This window comes from Oryctolagus cuniculus, chromosome 19 (genome assembly GCF_964237555.1).
Source record: "Oryctolagus cuniculus chromosome 19, mOryCun1.1, whole genome shotgun sequence".
Classification (NCBI taxonomy): Eukaryota; Metazoa; Chordata; class Mammalia; order Lagomorpha; family Leporidae; genus Oryctolagus; species Oryctolagus cuniculus.
In genome coordinates this window covers 18,475,691-18,482,045 of record NC_091450.1, presented here as the reverse complement: position 1 = coordinate 18,482,045, position 6,355 = coordinate 18,475,691, and positions in this window count along the sequence as shown.

The following is a 6,355-nucleotide window of genomic DNA, read 5'->3' as shown; positions in this document are numbered from 1 at the left end:
CACTGAGCACTGTGCTAGAGCCTGTGAGCAGACACACAGGCACCTGTCTTCCTGTGAAGCTGACTCAGACGGAAGGCAGCGGTTCTGCAGCAGTGGCGGAGCTCCGCGAGGAGGACCCCAGTGGTCGAGTCTGTGTCACAGCCCTTATCTCACTGTGCTAGCTGCCCCTGTAGCACTACATCCAGGAGGGTTCTGAGGAAAGCTGAACCTGGAACAGAGATATCTTGACAAGTCCTGTGAGCCCCCAAACCCTCCTTCATTTTCTTTGGTGAGGGACGGACAGCACCCTAACCAGAGTTACTGGACAAGAAGAATAAATAAGCGACATCCAGATAGCAAAGACCAAGTGAAGGGTAAGTTTTAAAATACAGGAACAAGGGAACAGGCATTTTAGCCTGAAGATAAGATGTCCCACATTGGAGGGTCTGGGTTCAATTCCTAACTCTGGCTCCTGACTCCAGATTCCTGCTAATGCAAACCCTGGAAGGCAGTGACAATGGCTCAAGTATTTGGGTTCCTGCTCTCATGTGGGAGACCTGATTGCATTTCCATTTCCTGTTACTGGCCTAAGCCTAGAGCCAGCCATGGCAGGCATTCTGGGGAGTGAACCAGTAAATGAGACTTCTCTCTGTCTCAGAAATCAATGAAAAAGTTAAAATAAAATAAGGAAAATGTTGGTAAGCAAGGGTCAATGAGGGAGATGGAAGAGAAAAGAGGTGAAAATCTAGAACCTCCTCCTGACTCTTCTGCTCATCCAGGAGAGTTGGAAGATGAGGTGTGGAAGCAGGACAAGGGTATGGGGAGCGGTGCTAGTTAAAGTTCTTGTTGATAGCTTCTGCAAGGAGGAGGAGGTGAGATTGTCTTAGGGCTGTTGAGGGAGGTGCAGCTGGGAGCACGGGAGACAGAAGAATAATCACAGTGGGGAATAAAGCAGCATGCTGACAAGGGAATGCATTCATACCACCAAACATCACTGACCTCTCACACCATGCTTGGTGCTTTGTTAAACATTCCCATGTGTTAGTTCATTTCATTCCCAAATAACCCCACAGAGTACACATTATCACTGCTCAACCTAATGGGGGAGGAAAACAAAACTCAGAGAGGTTTAGTTTGGATAAGTAGCCTGGGTAAGCTGGGATTTGAACCCAGGTCTTCTGAATCCAAGAGCCTTCGTGTTAAACCAGTATCCCAAATTGTCTTCCATGGCTGAGGCTGCCAAGAAGTGTTGAAAGCTTTTCAAAGGCAGGGGGCGATAATTTTGAACTACTGATCAGCAAAGCATGTGTTTTTTGTTTCATTTTAGAAATACCAGCAGTTCTGGAATAGATAAGATGAACAGCTTATTGGCTCATGGATGGGATGTTGCTGATCAAGTGAGGACAATGGTGAAAGGAAGTTGAGGATACTAGCAAGATAAGGGTTGAGCTGGAACTAGAGAAAAAAATAGAAGGGTGTTATGAATTGATGATACAGATAGAGTGATAGGAAACAAAAAGGTATTAGGGTAGTGAACTCAATGATCATAGAAAAGCAGGTGCAGTGGAAATAATGGACAAAGAACTGAAAGGATCTTGAGGTTCATAAATGAATAGTAGTGCTCACAGCTTCAGAGGAGGTGGAGGAATTGGTGATAAAGGCAGAGGTGGCTAAGAGTAGGAGTGGCAAGTTTGGAGTTAGAACCCAAGACTCCTGATTTATGATACAAAGAATATTATGACCTTAAAATTTCCTGTACACAAGCTTTATCTTCCATAATGATTGTAATTAATTGACCTTCACAGACTCTATTTTTTATACTTTATATCCTCCATAGTGTTTCATACCAAGTTAGCCCACAATTAGGATTTATCAAATGACTGAATACAGTAAAATATAAACATAGCTCCCAGCAAAGGACAGCCAAGACTACGAACTTCTTCGGGCAGAGATGTCTATATTTTGTTTATCTTTCTATCATGAGCACATAACAGATAGCAGTTGGCAGGTTCTAGGTAACTGCAGGTGAAAGGATAGATGGAAAAATGGGTGGTACCTGCCTCAATGTCATCAAGAACACTTAAACACTACCCTCACAATTCAGGTTACACAGTCACTTTACTAGGCTACAAGAGTTTATAACTCAGCTAAGTGGCCTTAAATAAATCTTTCACTCAAGGACAGTATGAGCCGTTGGGGACTTAGGACTTGTTATTGGGTTGCCATGTTTTCATTCGGATGGAGTTTGTGCAATGAGAGCTAAAGACCTTCAATGGGCAACTTCTGTGGATTGAACTAGAAAGAAACCATGAAAACGCTATCCAGCATCCACAGAGTGAACTTGTTTTTGGCTGAAGATAACAAAAGGTGCATTCTAGGGACTGGCTCCTTGTGATGGCAGCAGTGTGCTCTGCACCAGGAGGCATGTTGTGATGGGTGCTAAGATCCCCTGGCCTTCTCTACTGTTGGGGTCTCTGCATATCTTCGAATGGAGTCTGGGTACCAGACTAAGGAGATGTTTTCATGTTTCTAAGTTGATAGTCAATACTGCCTTGTTTTTACATTGAATACTAAACTCTTCTGGGAAATGAGAGCAGACAGATTACATTTAGAATTTGATCCCTTTTGTCAGGGTCTACAGGTTGAAAATATCTGAGTGCCACAGCTTTAGTGACCCAAGTAATTATAGTAAGTACCACATTTCAAATATAGATCACAGCCTGTACTTATTTATATTATCAGACTGAGTTTGCATAACTGAGAGGGTAGTTACTACTATTAGCCTCATTTCACAGGTAAAGAAACTAAGGTAAGAAATGAGAAAGGGGGTCAGCACTGTGGCGCAGCAGGTTAATACCCTGGCCTGAAGTGCAGGCATCTCATATGGGCGCTGGTTTGAAACCCAGATGCTATACTTCTTTCTTTTCTTTCTTTCTTTCTTTCTTTCTTTCTTTCTTTCTTTCTTTCTTTCTTTCTTTCTTTCTTTCTTTCTTTTTTTTTTTTTTTGACAGGCAGAGTGGACAGTGAGAGAGAGAGACAGAGAGAAAGGTCTTCCTTTTTGCCGTTGGTTTACCCCCCAATGGCCGCCGCGGCCAGCGCACTGCGGCCGGCGCACCGCGCTGATCCGATGGCAGGAGCCAGGTGCTTCTCCTGGTCTCCCATGGGGTGCAGGGCCCAAGGACTTGGGCCATCCTCCACTGCACTCCCTGGCCATAGCAGAGAGCTGGCCTGGAAGAGGGGCAACTGGGACAGAATCCGGCGCCCCGACTGGAACTAGAACCTGGTGTGCCGGCGCCGCAAAGTGGAGGATTAGCCTAGTGAGCCGCGGCGCTGGCTGCTATACTTCTGATCCAGCTCTCTGCTGTGGCCTGGGAAAGCAGTAGAAGATGGCCCAAGTCCTTGGGCCCCTGCACCCACATGGGAGACCAGGAAGAAGAAGCTCCTGGGTTCGGATTGGCACATCTCTGGCCGTTGCAGCCAATTGGGAAGTGAACCATCACATGGAAGACACCTCTCTCTCTCTCTCTCTCTCTCTCTGCCTCTCCTCTCTCTGTGTAACACTGACTTTCAAATAAATAAATAAATCTTTAAAAAAAAAAAAAAGAAATGAGAATGTTGCATCTCAGGGAGCTGAAGAGAACACATGAAGCTGTTTTACCAGACCCAACCATTCATCCATTCATGTGATCTGTCACAAAAAGCCTCAGTCACCTCTAAGCCACAGCACCAATCATAAACTGTGAACTATGAAGAAGCAAGCAGAAGCTCTGGGGGAATTTGAGAACCATGTGGGGTAGTTAGGAAATGCAAGCAAAGGAGCTTCCAGGTTCCCAAAAGGGAAGAAGGATAATGTCTGTGGGTGCCTCAGTATGCTAACGGCCCAGAAGCGGAAAGGAAGGAGACCAGGAGATTAAGAAGGATGTCCTTGGCTCTCCCTTTCTAGAGTGGCAAGAGGGACAGAAAGGGAACGCAAACCCACGTGGCATTTAGAATGATGGATTCTTTTTGAAATCTACTTGCTGAGCCCCACAAGATACAAGGTGATTTCACCTCTAATTTCTCATTTCACTTCTACAGATTTTCTTGAAATGGGAACTACTTGTATCCTCACTTCGTTAACGAGGTGAGCCGAGCTCAGTGAATCGGAGTAGTTACATGATTTGCCTTTGTAGGTTGCCAGGCTGGAATTCCAACTTCAGAATCTGACTCTAAGTCTCATGATCTTTCTTCTTTGTAATGATCACTAGAAAGAAGAGTTTAGGAGATCTCAGTGCTTTCAAGCCCGACATCATCAGAAGGAAGGTAACCAGTGGAAGAAAAGCAAATGTAAAGGGAAACTGGATGAAGCAGAGGCCACAGGATACAATGATAACAATGGATACTTACCTGTAGTGCTGCTTCTTTTTAACCCCTGTAACAAATAGCTAACAGAAACTGTGCAAAGGGGTTTGAGGAAACAGAAAAAGCAGTTTGCCTCTAAGAATATGATAGTTTTGTCAACAGACCATAAGAATTGCTCATTACAATGATGCTATGTAATTATCTTAATGGAAGTCAAGAATAATTTATTAAATAAATATTTACTATTTATGTGCTGGATACAATTTGAAGTCCTGAGTACTAAGTAAATGAGACAAGAGCACTACTTTTATAGTGTAGTGAGGAGACAGTAAATAAGTAATTAATCAGCAAATAAGCAAATTAATCAGCAAACAGCTCAAATTTCAGTGAATATTAGAAAGGAAATGATATAAAGAGCACTACTTTAGAATGGGGTAATGAAGTGAAATTCTGAAGAAGTGACATTTGCATTGAGACCAGAAGAATAAGAATTGATTCTGTGGAAACATAAGGTAACACATTGTAGGCTGAGGAAACAGAGAATGCCAGGTCTTGAGGTAGGTATTGTTCAATACACAAAAAGAAGGCTGGGGTATGAGGACCCTGGGGGCAGAAGAGTGGTGTAGATGAGACTGAAGGCTTGAGCAAGAGCCAGAACAAGTAGGGCCATGGTTCTCAATCCTCATTTCTCATTAATTACCGGAGGATTTTTTTTTTGATAACATGATTGCTGGTTTTTTGTTTGTTTTTAAAGATTTTATTTATTGATTTGAGAGGTAGAGTTACAGACTGAGAGAGGGAAAGACAGAGAGTCCATCCACTGATTTATTCCCCAAATGCCTGCAACAGCTGGAGCTAAGCCAATCCAAAGCCTGGAGCCAGAATCTTTTTCTGGGTTTCCCACATGGGTTCAGGGGCCCAAGGTCAGGTGGCGCTGTGACATAGTAGTTAAGCCTCCATCTGTGGTGCTGTTGTCCCATATAGGCATGGGTTTGTGTCCTGGATGCTTCTCTTCTGATCAAGCTCTGTTTATGGCCTGGGAAAGCAGCGGAGAATGGCCCAGGTGCTTGGGCTGCTGCACTCATGTGGGAGACCTGGGAGAAGCTCCTGGCTCCTGCCTTCAGATCAGCCCTGTTCCAGCCATAGTGACCATTTGGGGAGTGGACTTGCTTATGGAAGACCTTTCTCTATCTCTCCCTCTGTCTGTAACTCTGCCTCTCAAATAAATAAACAACAACAATAAGAAAATACAGGTGACTGGGTCCTCACTCCTGGAAAAAAAGGATTTAATTAATCTGAAATAGAATGCAGGCATTGGTGTATTTGAACTCCTGGGGATTCTGAATATTTTCCTATTTAAGATTCTCTGATAGAGATGCTGGCGAGGATGTGGGGAAAAAGGGACACTAACCCACTGTTGGTGGGAATGCAAACTGGTCAAGCCACTATGGAAATCAGTCTGGAGATTCCTCAGAAACCTGAATATAACCCTACCGTTCGACCCAGCCATCCCACTCCTTGGAATTTACCCAAAGGAGTTTAAATTGATAAACAAAAAAGCGGTCTGCACCCTAATGTTTATTGCAGCACAATTCACAATAGCCAAGACCTGGAACCAACCTAAATGCCCATCAACGGTAGACTGGATAAAGAAATTATGGGATATGTATTCTTTAGAGTACTATACCGCAGTAAGAAACAACGAAATCCAGTCATTTGCAACAAAATGGAGGAATCTGGAACACATCATGCTGAGTGAAGTAAGCCAGTCCCAAAGGGACAAATACCATATGTTCTCCCTGATCGGTGACAACTGACTGAACACCAAAAAGGAAACCTCCTGAAGTGAAATGGACACTATGAGAAATGGTGACTTGATCAGCATAGCCCTGACTGCTAATGGTCAACTTAATACATTATCCCTCATAGTATTTTTTTTTTTGTCTGTTCTACTTAATATGACTGGTTTAATTCTGTAATTATCACACAGTTATTCTTAAGTGTTGAAAATTAACTGAAATGTGATCCCTGTTAA